This window comes from Apus apus, chromosome 5 (assembly GCF_020740795.1).
Source record: "Apus apus isolate bApuApu2 chromosome 5, bApuApu2.pri.cur, whole genome shotgun sequence".
Lineage (NCBI taxonomy): Eukaryota > Metazoa > Chordata > Aves > Apodiformes > Apodidae > Apus > Apus apus.
The window spans coordinates 21,552,926-21,569,650 of NC_067286.1; the positions used below are offsets into that span (position 1 = coordinate 21,552,926).

Below are 16,725 nucleotides of genomic sequence, written 5' to 3' on the forward strand. Positions count from 1 at the left end.
AATCAGAAATAATTCCAAGGTAAAAGTCTATCAATACATAGATGATGTGCTGGTAGGGGGCCACAGTGAGCAGGAGGCAAAAGCAGTTTATGATGCCATAATTAAGCATTTATTGGGCATGCAAATAGAAATCCCCAAAGAGAAAAGGGCAAAATTTCCCCTCCCAAAGGGCAAAATTTCTGGGAATAAGGTGGAAGGGGGCGACCTGGAATATTCCTTCCGATACTTTATCTTACCTAGGAGAGACAAAGGCACCCACCAATAAGAAAGAACTACATGGAATACTAGGAACCCTTCAGTGTTGGAGAAAGCATATCCCAGATCTATCCATCATAGCACGTCCTCTTTTTGATCTATTAAAGAAGAATCGTCACTGGGAATGGGATCAGTCTCATGATGAGGCCCTTGAACTATTATTATTGGAGGCCCAGACATACCAAATTCTGGGGCCCCTTCACCCAGAGGATCCAATAATAATAGAGCAGGGGTTTTCAACCAGTGCCTTATCATATCATTTTTGGCAACAGGGACCTACTGGGAGTACTCGACCAATTGGCTTTTACTCTCAGTCATTGAAAGATTCAGAAAAATGATATTCTATTCTAGAAAAGGGATTGCTAACAGTGTGTAAAGCACTAAAAGAAATCAGCAAGATCATTAAAAAATAAAAAGTAATTTTTTGAGGCCCTTTCAAGGTAGTTAACCAAGTACTATCTGGAAAGGCCCCTCCAGAAGGAATATCCCAAAAGGGTACAATCAGAAAATGGTACAGTCAAATTGAGTACTATTCTGGACTACTCCAACTTGAAGAAGGCCCAGATAAACCATTAAAAATCCAGGAACAAATTGAATCTACAAATGAAAAGGATTTGATAATGAAAGTTCCCAGTCCTATCAAAGAAGCCCCAGAATATAGAAGTGAACTGGTTAATGCTTGGTTCACAGATGCTTCATCCTGAAGAGAAGGGAAAACTTGGTTGTTCAAATCTGCTGCAGTTAAACCTTCCACAGGCGAACAAATCATAAGCCAAGATAAGGGCAGTGCCCAGGTGGGAGAATTGGACACTGTTAATAATGTTTTCCTAAAAGAAAAGCCCTACTTCCATTATCAGCTCCAAGGGACCATTTCCTTCCCATGGATTTTAGTCCACCTCCTTCAACAGTAATGAAATACCTTGTTACACAGGTACTGCAACAACTACATGAGATTTTTTTTCTTGCCCTACTAATATATTACTCTTTTTTTTTCAAACATAATATAATATATTACTTGTTTCAAAAAATATTTTAACCACACAGTCCAGAATTTCACAATAGATTCAGCTGGGGACAGCTAAAATGTTTCATTTTCTAATCTTAATCTTATTTTTTCATTTTTCTAAAGCTAAATTTGCCACTGTTTCAAAATAAAGCTGTTCTTTAAAATTATTTTTAAATAGGACATAGACACATAGAAACATAGAAAGGTTAGGGTTGGAAGGGACCCTAAAGATCATTTATATCCAACTCCCCTGCATAAGCAGATACACCTACCGTTAGATCAGGTTGCTTAGAGCCGCATCCAGCCTGGCCTTGAATACTGCCATGGATGGGACTTCCATGACCTCCCTGGGCAACATGTTCCAGTGCCTTACCTCCCTATTAGTAAATAATTTCTTCGTAATATCTAATCTAAATTTCCCCTTTTCAAGTTTTAAACCAGTGCCCCTTATCCTCTCGCTATATGCCCATGCAAAAAGTCCGGCCTCAGCTTTCTTGTAGGCCCCCTTCAGGTATTGGAAAGTCGCTATAAGGTCACTTCGGAGCCTCCTCTTCTCCTGGCTGAACAACCCCAACTTCCATAGCCTATCTTCATAGGGGAGGTGCTCCGGTCCTCTGATCATTTTTGTTGCCTTCCTCTGGACTTACTCAAGGAGCTCTAAGTCCTTCTTATGTTGGGGGCTCCAGAACTGGACACACTACTCCAGGTGGGGTCTCACAAGAGCCAAACTTCTTTTGATGCAGCCCAGGATACAGTTGGCTTTCTGCAACCACACATTGCCCGCTCATGTTGAGCTTCTCATTCACCATTACCCCCAAGTCCTTCTCCACACGGCTGCCCTCAATCCTTTCTCCTCACAACCTGTATTCATGCATGGGATTGCCTCGATGCAGGTGCAGAAACTTGCACTTGGCCTGTTTGAACTTCATGCAGTCAGCACAAGCCCACTTCTCAAGCCTATCAAGGACCCTCTGGATGGCATCCCTTCCCTCAAGCATGTTGACTTCAACACAAATTCTGGTGTTGTCAGCAAACTTGCTGAGGCTGCACTCCATACCACTGTCCCTGTTTGCAACACAGATGTTAAATAGTACTGGTCCGAGTATGGACCCTTGAGGAACACCACTCATCAGATGTCCCCATGTGGACGTAGAGCTGTCGATCACAACTATTTTGGTGTGACCATCCAGCCAGTTCCTTATCCAATGAGTGGTCCATCTATCAAAACCATAACTTTCCAGTTTTGAGACCAGAATGTGATGTGGGACAGTCTTGAATGCTTTGCAGAGGTCCAGCAGATTATGTCTGTTGCTCTGCCTTTGTCCACCAAGGCTGTGACCTCATCATAAAAGACCACCAAATTAGTCAGGGAGGACTTGTCTTTAGTGAAGCCATGTTGGCTGTCACAAAACATTCCCTGGTTATTTGCTTGCCTTAGCAGAGCATTCAGGAGGATCTGCTCCATGATCTTGCCAGGCACAGAGGTGACACTGACTGGCCTGTAGTTCTCTGGGTCTTCTTTTCTTCCCTTTTTGAAAATGGGGGTTATGTTTCCCCTTTGCCAGTCAGCAGGAACTTCACCAGACTGTCATGACTTTTGAAATATGATGGACAGTGGTTTTGCAGCTTCATCCGCCAGCTCTTTCAGGAGATGTAGGTGAATCCCATCAGATCCCATGGACTTGTTCACCTTCAGGTCCTTCAGGTGTTCATGAGCCTGCTCTTTCTCTACAGAGGATGGATCTTTCTTTTCCTAGTCCCTACCTTTAGCTTCCGTAACTTGGTGGGTGTGACCAGAGTCCTTGCCATTGAAGACTGAGGCAAAGTAGTCATTGAGTACCTTAGTCTTCTATACGTCTTGGATGACCAGCTCTCCAGTTTCCTTCTGGAGTGGGCCCACATTTTCCCTAGTCTTCCTCTTATCATTGATGTACCTATAGAAAATTTTCTTTTGCCCTTAACCTTCCTTGTCAGATCCAATTCTCCCTGTGCTTTTGTTTTCCTAACCTGATCTCTTCCTATGTCCCAGGATATCTGTCCTTGCTTCCACCCTCTGTAAGCTTTGTTTTTACACCTAAGTGTTCAAGAGTTCCTTCCTCATCCACACAGGCCTCTTGGCAGTCCTGCCTGTCTTCCTCCCTCTTCGCTGCGACACACTGTTCCAGGCCACAGAGGAGGAGATCCTTGAATATAGACCCGCTTTCCTGGACTCCCCTCCCATCCAGGCCTTTGTCCGATTGTACCCTACTGAGCAGATCCTTGAAGAGACCAAAGTCTGCCTTTTTAAAATAGAGTGTGCTCAGCTCACTTTGCACTTCTCTTGCTGCCCTAAGGATCTTAAATTCTACAGTGTCATGGTCACTGCAGCCTAGCATCCCACCGAGTTTTACATCACTCACCAGCCCATCTCTGTTTGTGAGAACAAGGTCCAGCAAAGCATCTTTTCTTGTTGGTTCCTCTACTGTTTGGAGGAGGAAGTTGTCATCAATGCACTCCAGAAACTTCCTGGGATGGTGGTGCTTTGCTCTGCTGTCCTCCCAGCAGATGTCAGGGTGGTTAAAGTACCCCATGAGGACCATGGCTTGTGAGCATGAAACTTCTCCTATCTGTCGAAAGATGGCCTCATCCTCTTGATTGTCTTGGTTAGGTGGTCTACAGCAGACTCGCACTATGATTATCTCTTGCCCTTGACTTCCCTTTATTCCTGACCCACAGTGTCTCTGTCAGCTTCTCATCCATTTCCATGGACTCCAGCTGGTCGTTGATGTAGAGGGCGACACCCCCTCCTCCTTTGCCCTTTCTCCCCTTCCTGTCCTTCCTAAACAGTTTATACTCAGCCATCAGCATGCTCCAGTCATAATTGTTCCACCATGTCTCGGTGATGCCAATAACATCGTAGCCCTACAGTCATGCAGGCATGTGCAGCTCCTCGTTTATTCCCATGCTATGGGCATTTGCATAGAAGCATTTGAGATGTGCCCCCTTCAAAGCAGTCTTACTGGCAGGGACTGTATCTCTCAGTACACGTGCTCTCTTGCTGGCCTGTCATTCTCTTTCAGGCCCAGAGCATCTGTCAGTGGCACTGTCCTCAATGTGGTGGATGTGGGGTGAACTGAGGATCCCCTTCCCTGGCATCCCTATTTTGAAGCCCTCTTAAATAAACTCACCAGCCTTTGGCCAAAGACTCTTTCCCCTTTCACTGAAAGTTGAACCCCATCTGAACCCCATCAGCCCCCCACAGACCAGGCCTATCAAAATGAGCCTTATGGTCTAGGTAGCTGAAGCCCTAACTATGACACCATTCCTTCAAACATTCATTGATTTTTCCAATTCTGTTGGCCCTTTCTTGCCCTTTTGCTTTGACTGGTAGAATCTTTACATCTCCATACCCCTTTGGCAATTCTACAAGACACCAATCACTATTACTACTACACTATTCTGAATGCTATCTTACAGTAGTATTCTACCTAAAAAAGTAGAATCTCTTACTAGATTAATCTTTTAATGAAGTATCAAACTGATGGAAGCATGAAGGATTTGTGTTTCAGTCTGCCTTTCATCTGCATTTTACCTTAAAACATAAGCGGGGAGGAGGTAAGCTACAGAATTTTCTCAAAGAGGTATGTAACTGAATTAGCCCATTTCACTGCATTTAAATTCTCAGGGATTGCTGAAACACTTGCTAATGAATACAACTATAAATAATCAGAGCAACAAGTTGCTTGAGTCTAGGTTGTTTGCTTCAGCAGTCAGTGGAAACATGGCAAATGAGAAAATAAATTACTGTTTTACTCCTTCAACCTAATGGTTAAGTGGCTTTCCAAAATGCTACATCCTTTCATATAATAAAGATTTCCTACTCCATAGAGTTACAAATTATGATAAGTTGTTATACAGCAACAGAGCAGTAGAGACGCTATGTGTCGGTAGTGTGGAATCCACTTCCTAAGTACAGTATTATATGTAATGTTAAATACAACAATACAATACATTTATAAACAAATTATTGTTGTCATTGTTGTTATCATTATTATTCAAATATATTTTAAAATATCGTTGGACCAGGGAGAAGAAGGTACTGTAAAATTATGTACATTATTTTACATTTTTGCACCTTAGTTTTACTAGGCTTTGGGTAGCACAGTCACAGAATGACTTCCTACATAAGAACACTCAACGTTGGAAGTTGTTTAAAAAATGAGAAAGCTAATAAGTTTTAAAAGAATTAATCCACAAAATGAAAAAGCTGTCTTTTACCAGAGAAGAGCAAAGCATGAAAATAGTTTAAAAGTTAATTCATTCCCAGTAAATTTGCCAGGGTCTGTTAGGTATGATACCAGTGAGCCCCGATAGGAAGACAAGCAGAGAAGAGAGGGAAGCCTGGAAATGTTTCTGTGGAATGTTAGTCTAAGTTCCCCATATAAATGGTCAGATACCTACAAGCAAATAAGGACTTGGAAAAGAGGTAATTGTTTAAGATATGCTCTTTTCAAAATACTTCAGATAAAACCAATACAGCTTTGTCTTGATTAAATTATTTTTTTATAGACACACATAACACAAGGTCTGAACTTGAGGTTAAAATCCTGTCTGAAATGCGGAATCCAGTACATGTCATGAAGCCAAAATAAGGCAATGACAGAAAAGAATTCATTCTTCACAGTTGTTGGGGTTGAAAGAGACCTCTGAAGACCATCTAGTCCAATCCCCAGGCTAAAGCAGGATTACCTACAGTAGATTACACAGGAACATGTCCAGACAGCTTTAGAATGTCTCCAGAGGAGACTCCACAACCTCACTGGGCAGCCTGTTCCAGTTCTCTGTTACTCTGACAGTAAATAAGTTTTCCATTAGTTTTAACCTTAATCTCCTATGCTCCAGCTTGTGCCTACTGCCTCTTCTCCTGTCTTTGGACACTGCTGAGAAGAGATTGGCCCCATCCTCCTGACACACAGTCTTTAGATACTCATAAGCTTTTATAAAATCCCTCCTGTGTCTCCTCTTCTCCAAAATAAGCATATCTAGCTCACCCAGTCTTTCCTCATAAGGCAAATGCTCCATTCCTCTAATCATCTTTGTGGCCCTGTGCTGGACTCTTTCCAGTAGTTCCGTAACCTTTATGAACTGGGAAGCCCAGAATTGGATGCAGTATTCAACATGCAGGCTCACCAGGGCAGAACAGGAGGGGAGAATAACGTTCTTTGACCTACTGCCCATACTCTTCTTAATGCACCCCAGGATGCCATTGGCCTTCTTGGCTGCAAGGGCTCATTGTTGGCTCATGATCAGTCTGTTGTTCACCAAGACCCTGAGGTCCATTTCTCCAGAGTTGCTTTCCAGCAGGTCAGGCCCCAACCTCACATATTTAACAATAGCAGTAGAGTAGTCGATACAAACAAGAAAAGGATCTTGCTAGACAAAAAGAAGCTAAAGACTGGTTATTTCTATGTAGAACATTTCACTGTGTAAAAGCTGATTCACATAATTTTCACCCAATAATTTCAAGGTCCTTACTGATGTGCTAAGTTCCTTTTACATATACCTACAGAGACTATGACCTGTGCTCCACTTCACAAATATAGAACACTAGAACAAAGTAATATCTGGACTATGACTAGCAGCTTTACCTAATCCCCTATTCTGAAACAGATAACAAAGCCAGTAGTGGATTTGAAACTGGGTATGTATGTCAGCAGAGCAGTGAGCCCAACAGGATTTTAGCACCTAGTTTAATAGAGGTCAACAGGTTCCTGACTTCAGCTCCAGAGACTTAAGAGACCTGTGGCTGTGTGTTCTTCATCATGTTATTCACCTCTTCAACTCAAAGCCTACATGCAATTTTATTAGCTTAACATGGAAATATCACTGAAATATATATAGCTAGACTGAACTATATGAGTGACAACAGAAAAGTGCATTTTCTGAATAAAGGAATATGAGGTTTATATGGTAGATGTACCTTATTTTCAAAGTCAGTGATTCAAAAATCTGTATGGAATATCTACAAAAATTAATTTTAAGCCATTTTACCTCAAAAGTATATAATCTAACAGTACTTAGTATGAAGACAATATCTATTCCAAGGCTGCATGCAGTTTCTTAACTCAGCAACCCCAAGAACAACTAGGTGAAATACTGCTGTATGATGAATCAATTCAACAACATGGTGGCTTGACCCATGAATGAAATTAAGGGGAAAAAAACCCCAAAAGCCTCAAAACTACACATCACCCCTATACACACTTTTCTCAGTTTTCTCTGTCACATCATCGGTCCAATTGTTTTGGTTTTAGCTTAATTTTTTGGCTTTGAGAAGCTGATACCTTGTTTAAGAAATTTAAAGAAGGGACCAAAGGCATCTATTGAGTTCCCTCAGCCGCTCCTCATAAGACTTGTCCTCGAGGTTTGTTGCCCTTCTTTGGACATGCTCCAGCACCTCGCTGCATTTCTTGTATTGAGGTGCCCAAAACTGGACTCCATATTCGAGGTGGAGCCCCACCAATGTCAAGTACAGATGGACAATCACCTCCCTGGTCCTGCTTGCCACACTATTTCTAATACAGACCAGGATGCCATTGGCCTTCTGGGCCACTTGGGCACTCTACTGGCTCATATTCAGCTGCCTATCAATCACAACCCACAGGTCCCTTTCTGCTGGACAGCTTTCCAGCCACTATTCCCCAAGCCTGTAGCATTGCATGGGGTTGTTGTGGCCCAGCTGTAAAACTCAGCATTTGACCTTGTTGAACCTCATACAATACACAACAGCCCATTGACCTTGTCTGTCCAAGACCCTTTGTAGAGTCTCTCTACCCTCAGGCAGATCAATGCTCCCTCCCAACTTGGTGTCGTCTGCAAACTTACTGAGGGTGCGTTCTATCTCCTCATTAAGATTGTGGATAAAGATTTTAAAAGAAATGGTCCCAGTACTGAGCCCTGAGGAACCCAACTTGTGACCGGCCGCCAGCTGGATTTAATTCCATTCACCACTACTCTCAGGGCCCAGCCATCCAGCCAGTGTTTTACCCAGCAGAGCATACGCATGTCGAAGCCATGTAAAAGCCGTAAGGTACTATTCATATATATCAGTGACACACAGATAAGCCACTGCCAAATTGAACCAAATTGCACAAAATTTTCACAAAAGCATGAATCATGAAAGTATGGCTTAGGTAAATCAAATGACACATCAGAAAAGCATGATGACAGATATTTTATACTTTCTTTAGGTGATACGTGCTTTCTTTGTAAACTACTGTAATCTTAGTCCCACACTGATCTTTGTGTTAGACTTAAGTGAATATTTGGGGAATAATGCACATCAATAAAGATCTTCTTGGCAGCAATTCTGAAAAACTCCAAATGCATCAGACCAAAATATTTTTACTCAGTACTGAAGAATCCAACAACAGGTGGACAAGTTACATCATTTTGACATAAGAGAAGATTCTGGGTGCAAGAACCTTGTATTCAAGGGGAGGGTCTCACAGAAACAGCTATATTAATTTCAACAAAGTGAAAAATATGAAGAAAAGGAAAACGTAAGAAGAGTGCTTCAGAAAAACGATGAACAAGAACTAGAAATACTGATTATCCTTCAGATGAAAAAAATATTAACAGTTACAAAATAAATGTATTTATTAGTAAATTAGTTATTAATAAAAATATTTATTTATTACTAGGGCAATAACAATAACCCATTTTTCTTCCTGAAAGCAAACAATATTGAAGCTAAAACAAAAATATTGACCACTGTATGCAAGTACCTTTCCCAGGGTAGTCAGTACTTCAAATTAATCTGTTGAAAATTTATATGGAGTCCATCACACTTTTTAATGTATTTCTAAGTTAGTACATTATTACTTTATATTTTGAAAAAAAAAAGCTACCATTAATTTCCATGTGGTACTTTATTTTTATCTGAGTTCTGCAGTGTACAGGCCTGTCTTCAGACTGAATTAATACAACACAACAAATTTTTAGTTTGGTCGTTTCCCCTCACTTAAAAAAATATTTTTTTAATATGTTTTTGTTCTATCGATAAAAGGTGACATTTAAAAAAGCCCACACACCCATAAAACTAATTTGGCACTGATTCCCTGTGATATTCCTATGATAAAATTTTCCACTGACTTCTACAAAAGTAGGGAATACAAGAAAACTGAACAGAGCATAGTTTCAGAACACATATAGGCTGATCTATTAGGAATTAATTTGTACATAAAAATGTTCTGACGTAATTTTTAGGGATTCTAAACCACTGTAAACTGGACCTCCAAGAACTCAGTTTTCTAGAAAGAGCACATTTCAGTGAGGTCCTATAATCAGTGTACATTTGTGGAACTCAAAGAATTTTAATGGAGCTAGTCTAAATTTTATGTGAGAGCAGAATGAGGTCTCAATACTTAAGGAGAAGTATAGTAATACTTTGCATGAAGATGCAACCTTTTTTCCAAGGAGAGACTGTTGGATTTCAAATAATGAAATGAGCTTACAAAACAAACAAATAAACAAACAACAACAAAAAATTAAAAATGCCAGCAATTCCTGAATTATCTAAATATTACACCACTTTTAAAGGACTGCACTCCAATGTATTATCTACCTTCAGTAAATATTCCCTCATCTTTGAATTGTATTTGTCAAAAAATTGTTGAGAGTGGAAGGGACTCTGGAGACATCCATTCAAACACCACCACATTTGATTTTATACACACACACATAATACACACACACAGCTTTGTGTACATATATACATAAAGGTTTTCACAGTTCCTAGCTGAGTACCTCAGAGAAAATGTCACTCATTAGCTGCTTGTAGAGAAGAACTTCAAAACCTCCTTTTCTGTTAAGAAGATATGCTGAAGGTGCGGATACAATCACAAGAACTTTTTTTCAAGAAAGTCTCTGCAGAAGTGTGCTATCACCCCTAACTGCTGAACATATAGAACTGAAATCCTTCCTCAGCTTCTCATCCTCTTTTACAAAAGATTGCACTAGAAATCGTTATTGCTTTGCCCTAACTGGTTTGTAACAGACTAATTCTTCTATAGCCAAGGAAGTTATTGTAGTTTCTGTACCTCTGAAATGGAAATGCAGATACCTACTCCGTAAGGGAGTTCTTCAACTCAGTTACTTGTGGAATATTTGAAAGGACAAGGAGTCAAATCATAAACTTTCATTAATAATTCAATTGTTTCTTTAATTGTAATTGCTTACTTAGCGCTCAGATTTCTTAATACGAGATATTGTGTTATATTTTGTTTTGTTTTTATAAAGAAAGTATGGAAACATCTCTAGGATGAGTAGGCATGGATATCTACAGATGTTTATTCTTACAAGCTTTCCTTCTTTTATCTCTTAGTGTAGTTTTCTTAGTAATCTTGACAGATATATTTTGTTATACATGCAGATGTTTAGAAAACACTATGAAAGAAAAGAAGTGCAGGCATATAAAATTCTGAATCACATGTCTCATCTGTGTGTGTGTCTATATATACATAATCTCTATCATAAGTAAAGTTAGACCCAAACTGTTTCACCTCCACCTTATGAAAGCACTAAAATGGTTCCAAGTCGATATTAATTTCAGTACAAGGGTACTCACAAACACAGACAGCTTCTTTTGCAGTCTTGGGTATTTTTGAATAACTGACATCCACAGTTTTGTCGGTATCCTGTATCACATCATCCATCATATATATGTAAAGCTAAGACGACTAAAGAAAAAGGCAGCAGGAGCATTGCTTGAGGCTGTGCAATTATTAGTTCAAGTTTTTTCTTGTTCACTGAACTGGTACACCTTTCATGGTTGACTTCTTTGGGCAACTGCCTATGGAAATTAAAAGAAAATATAGGGAAAAATATTTGTGCTTTGTAGGAGATGAATAGACAAAACACCTATTGTGTTGTCTACCAACAGATAGGTATACATAGCCATATTTGCAAGCAATCAGCCTGCACCTACCCCTACATCACAGTGTACACACAGAGTTTGCACACTTGCTTCAAGATGAGCTAGGATCCTGGAGTACAGTAATTGTCTGTTCTCTGTAGGGTTTTTTTTCAAATGCTATTCTCCCGGTAGCTGTTTTGTAACTACTTCTGAAAGCTGACTAGAGGAAATAAGCTCTGTCTTTACTTTCAGTACTTTTCTTTCTCTTCTTCCACATTGATAACTGCTTTTTAATCTCTCAGCTTTTCTCTAGACCATAGTATCACCATTCCATCTTTGTTCTCCTGCCCTAATCTCACATATTTCACAGGCTACAGTCACTAATTCCACCACAACAGCTTTAAAGTTTATCTTTTTCTTCCCTTCCCTGCACTTCAATTTCCATTCACAGTAACACCTCCTTATATATTAAGCAAATTGTTACATATTTGCATTACTTACCTTTTTGAAAGGTCTGTACATCATCTAAGGTGGTATTTCTCATTATTTTCAGAGTTTAATCTAATCTATCAATACATTATTCTGTATATATTTCTGCAATACTTGTTTGACTTTGATATGATATAGTGTCTAAATTATTCCTTCTGCTACATAAGAGGATCAATATTTTGCCTTAATTGCAATGATTCTGATGGCGTGCTGAGTGTTCTTGGTTGAGGAGAAGCCAGACTGATGAGTTCTCACTAAAATAAATTATACCTGAAAAAAGGATTCAGTAGGGTCAGTAACTTCATTAATACCTTAATTTGCTCTGAGTTAGATTTAGAATCCCAAAAATTACAAGGTGTTAAACTATGCATGCACTTCAAATGCAATGCAAGTCCTGATATGGAAGGACTTGTCACCCTCATAGATGTCTGATTAAAGTTAAAACATATTTTTGCTTAAACATGGAAAATGGGAAGCAGAGAAATCAGATTATTTCTTCATTATGAAAACCACACATCTGTGGCAGTAAGATACACCATTACCTGGATTCTTGACAAGGACACATCACTCTGTACGCATCTGCTCTCAGTAATGGAAGTAACCCATTCCTCTTGCTTACTGAACTTCATCTAGTAATCAAAAATCCTGAGACTGTAACTCCTTTTCTAATTAGATTCAGACCCTTTCCACAACTACTTTCTATGCTAGTGAATGAATCCAAAGATATTTCTGAAATTTATGCTCCTCAGTCCTAGATTTCACCTGGAAAAAGTGCCATCTGAGGTACTTGGATTGTTGTTCTAGTCAATTCAAGTTTTGATGATCTTAACTTTTATCTCTAAGTGGAAATGGAAAATTTAGAATATGCTACAGAAATGACACACACAAAGTGATCCTGGGCTGGATCAAAAGAAGTGTGGTCAGCAAGTTGAGGGAAGTGATCCTCCCCCTCTGCTCTTATAAGACCCCACCTGAAGTATTGTGTACATTTCTGGAGCTCTCATTATAAGAAGGACATGGACCTGTTAGGATGAGCCCAGAGAAGTGCCACAAAAATTATCTGAGGGCTGGAACACCTCTGCTATGAAGATGGGCTGAGGGAGCAGGGATTGTTCAGCCTAGAGAGGAGAAGGCTCTAGGGAGATCTTAGAGAGGCCTTCCATGAAGGGGGCATACAGAAGAGCTGGGGAGGGACTACTTACAAGGGTGTGTAGCAATAGGACAAGGAGAAATGGCCTTAAATTAGAGCAGGGTAGATTTAGATTAGGCATTAGGAATCTCTTTTCTGTGAGGGTGTTGAAGCACTGGAACAGGTTACCCAGAAAGGTGGTGGGGACATTCAAGGTCAGGCTTGATGAGGCTCTAAACAACCTTTCCTCGTTAAAAAGATCCCTGCACGCTGCAGGGGGGGGGGCTGATGTAGATGACCTTTAAAGGTCCCTTCCAACCCCATACATACCACAATTCTATGATTCTATGATTTTACCTTTATAGTTGTCAGTGTTAATGCTGTCCTTTGAGGAGAAAATAGACACCATTTCCCCCAGCACAGGGCCACAGTTTGGGTTTTATTCTTTTCTTCTTTCTATTAATTTTAGATATACAACATGTGCTTGTGAGAAAACCACTATTCTAAACTAATCATGCTTACTGTGATAAAATGCTAAGAGGCAAGCCAGGGAGGAAAATGACAAAATGCATTTGCATAATTTGAACTGCAGATTTTATTTAACTTAGGAAAAATGGCTTGTGAGGCTTATGGTATTGTCAAAACTGTGAATAAAAACTACCTTTGGAATTTATTAAAGTGCTAAGTAAGAGGTCCTTTGGATTCAGAGCTAAAGCCAGACTAATAAAGTCAGTCCTCACAGCCTTTTGAGTTGATCTTTGGAGGGAAAGAATGGTATGAGTAAACTTGCCCTTACTGAATTTCATTGAATTTCTCCTCGCCCAACTCTCTAGCCTGTCTAGGTCTCACTGAACGGCAGCACAGCCTTCTGGTGTGTCAGCCACTCCTCTCAAGTTAGTGTCATCAGCAAACTTGCTGAGGGCACACTCTGTTCCCTCATCCAGTTCGTTGATGAAAATACTGAACAGTACTGGTCCCAGAACTGAAACCTGAGGGACTCCACTAGTCACCAACATCTGACTAGATTTTGTCCCATTGACCACAAGTCTCTGACTTCTCCCTTTCAACCAGTTCATGACCCAAAAGATTTTCAAACATACACATTAACTTTGCAACTGGTAATAACAGCATACATTAATTAATATGCAGATGAGGATGCCTAAGGCAACGTTAGGATTCAACCAGAAATCCCTGGTCCAATTTACAAATTATGTTCTTTCTTTTAAGAGTATCTAAAGTCCTTCAGATAAGAAAATTACTGCTACTGGGAAAATTCAGCCTCTGACACTGTTTTATCTTCAGTTTGCATAATGAAATAATAAAAAAGGGTACAGATCTCCTTTTCCTCTTTTGTTGCCACCTCCTTTCTTCTTGTCCTCCTCCCCACATTCCATGAGATACATTTTTCAGATTTATGCCTTGGACTCAGAAACATGACAGCTTTAATTTGTCACACAGTTTTTTATACATGAAATCACCTTAATAACATGCTAGTTACCTTAGCCAAACATTACAGTTAAAAGTAAAGTTTTCTTCTTCAGTAAGTGTTCAATACTCATGTGAGTGCATGTCCTAATATGCAGCAATTTTTGTATTGTAATCTGGTAAGTAATGAAAATGAATTACCAAGCATAGAAACATTAAAAGAATAAGAATGAGAATACTTTTCTATATCATTATTTATCTGAACATTAGACTTACTAGATTTCAGCATACTGCTATAGCCCTGACAGTTCTTACTTTTAAAAGAATAACAGAAGAACCTTTCTAGGAAATTAAGTAACCTGATATCGGAGGCTTCTCATGTCCTTGGATTTTTACCTTCGCACATCCTGTGACATTCATGTTCTTCCTCTTCAGTTTGACGCTATCAACATGGATACAAACTAGACAGTCTTGTATTTTTTCAGCATTATAAAATTACTGCAATTACTGTCTAAATATACTTTACTTCTTTTGCATATACAAAAGCATAAAAAGTCATACTGTGCACTGTTAAGTAGCTGATCTGGTATTGTCACAGTGGGAAAAGGAGTACCAAGTAAAAAGACACCACATTCAGTGAATTAAGTGGAGTAAGCAAGGGATATACCCAGCATTAGGTCAGGCTGATAATATGAGCCACAGTGATTTTGTGCTGTATATTTCCAGCAGTTTCAGGTTATGTTCTCTCAGTTTTTGTTCCATAGTTAAGATGGATCCATAGTTAAGATCATTACCCTCAGATCTTGTTTGCGTTGCCTTGTTTGCAATAGATTACCACACCCAGACCATTTATCTTGGTTCTTAGCTCTTGGTCAAGGCACGCCTGTCCTACATGGCACTTGGCATATTAGATTTATAGTGATGAAAGTGATAATAATGAAAAATGCAGTTTTCAAACAGTGATTACCATTTCATATTTTATGCAAGCTGTATAAGCTATTGGTATTTGTTTCCACTTTTTATTCCAACATACGAAAGGTTAGTTTTCATTAATTTTGTTCAAGATGGAATTCTTATTAGCTGTAGTTTTTGATTAAGCGAATGAGCCCACTAGCATCTGTGACTCCTATAACATATAAGATCTATAACTCTATAACATTAGACTTGATCTGTAACTCCTTGAAGGCTTCTTCAAGGGTGGAAATCAGAGCAATACAGCTACTATGACTCAGAGCTACCTGCACACTCAATACAACTTCCAGACCACCAGAGAATAGTGCCTTATAGCCATGATACTTTAAATAGTGTAATTTCAAGTTACTATGGCCAAGTGAGTTTAAATACTGACTGAACATTCTACTGTAACAAATATAGAAGAAATTCTTCTAAATCCTCAGTGACAGGTAAGCCAAAATGCTAAGCAATATTGAATATAGCCTGAACACAAAGAGCAGAGTGATGATTTTCAGGTTAACAGGTTGTTCTGGAACTATACTGGACAGCAGATCACAAAACAACAAAAAGAACCCAAAACCTAATATTTTTTGTCAGACTTGGCCACTGACACTGAACTAGAGGCTCAGCTGGACTGAAGGTTTCTTTGTTTATTAAATGTATGCAGAGTACTTACCATAGCATACCAGCTTTCCTGAATGATGTCCAGACTTCTAACTTAGGCATTAATGTTTTGCACTAAGGGCACTAACACATACACTCCAAAGTACTGCACAAAGCCTGAGACCAAGAAGTAATTAAAACATGAGGTGGCTGCTAGCTCTCTATTAGCAACACAACTCTTGTTCCATAGATTAAAAAGTCGTGTCCTTAGGTGCAGCTGTCAGATGTGTCTAAAACCTAGATCACAATATCTAATTTATGTTTGGAGATAAGTAGTTCAGAAGTAGATATGCTTCTTTACAATTGAAAACTTCTTTTAGTGGCATTTCTGTAAAGAATATGCTTTTCAGCTAAGCACTGAAAACTCGACTTCACAAAACTTTCTTCTGTTTCCAATACATTTCAAAAGCCTACCTTAGATCTGTCTCTCATTCTGACAACTCATTTAAAAATATTTTTTATTATTACAAATATATTTTAAGGGCCCTTTTCCTTTAATGATCATTTGAAGTGTTTCATTCACTTCATTTGAAATGTTTCAGGGGGTTAATTTTGGATGTAAGAGACAACAAAAAGATTATGCTGATTTATTAATTTTTTTGAAATCTTTGAAAAACAGACAGATGCATTCTCTTATCTTATTTGGCAAAGGAAGGAAAATAAGAAAAAAGGAAAGGGGTGGGAGAGAGAAGAGAAGAGAAGAGAAGAGAAGAGAAGAGAAGAGAAGAGAAGAGAAGAGAAGAGAAGAGAAGAGAAGAGAAGAGAAGAGAAGAGAAGAGAAGAGAAGAGAAGAGAAGAGAAGAGAAGAGAAGAGAAGAGAAGAGAAGAGAAGAGAAGAGAAGAGAAGAAAGAGAAGAGAAGAGAAGAGAAGAAAGAGAAGAGAAGAGAAGAGAAGAGAAGAGAAGAGAA

The 16,725-nt window shown here is 39.2% G+C and overlaps 1 protein-coding gene across 10 annotated transcripts in view; it reads right to left on the reverse strand.

The window, feature by feature from the left end:
• LRRC4C (leucine rich repeat containing 4C) overlaps positions 1-16,725 on the reverse strand; it is a 554,128-nt gene that overhangs the window by 176,175 nt on the left and 361,228 nt on the right. The window contains exon 1 of one of the 10 annotated variants that reach the window (XM_051620652.1): positions 10,869-11,059. The exons of the other annotated variants lie outside the window; for them this stretch is intronic. The gene's annotated coding sequence lies outside the window, so the exon portion shown is untranslated. Of the gene's footprint in view, positions 1-10,868; positions 11,060-16,725 lie in introns of those variants that run through there. 10 annotated transcript variants of the gene reach the window in all.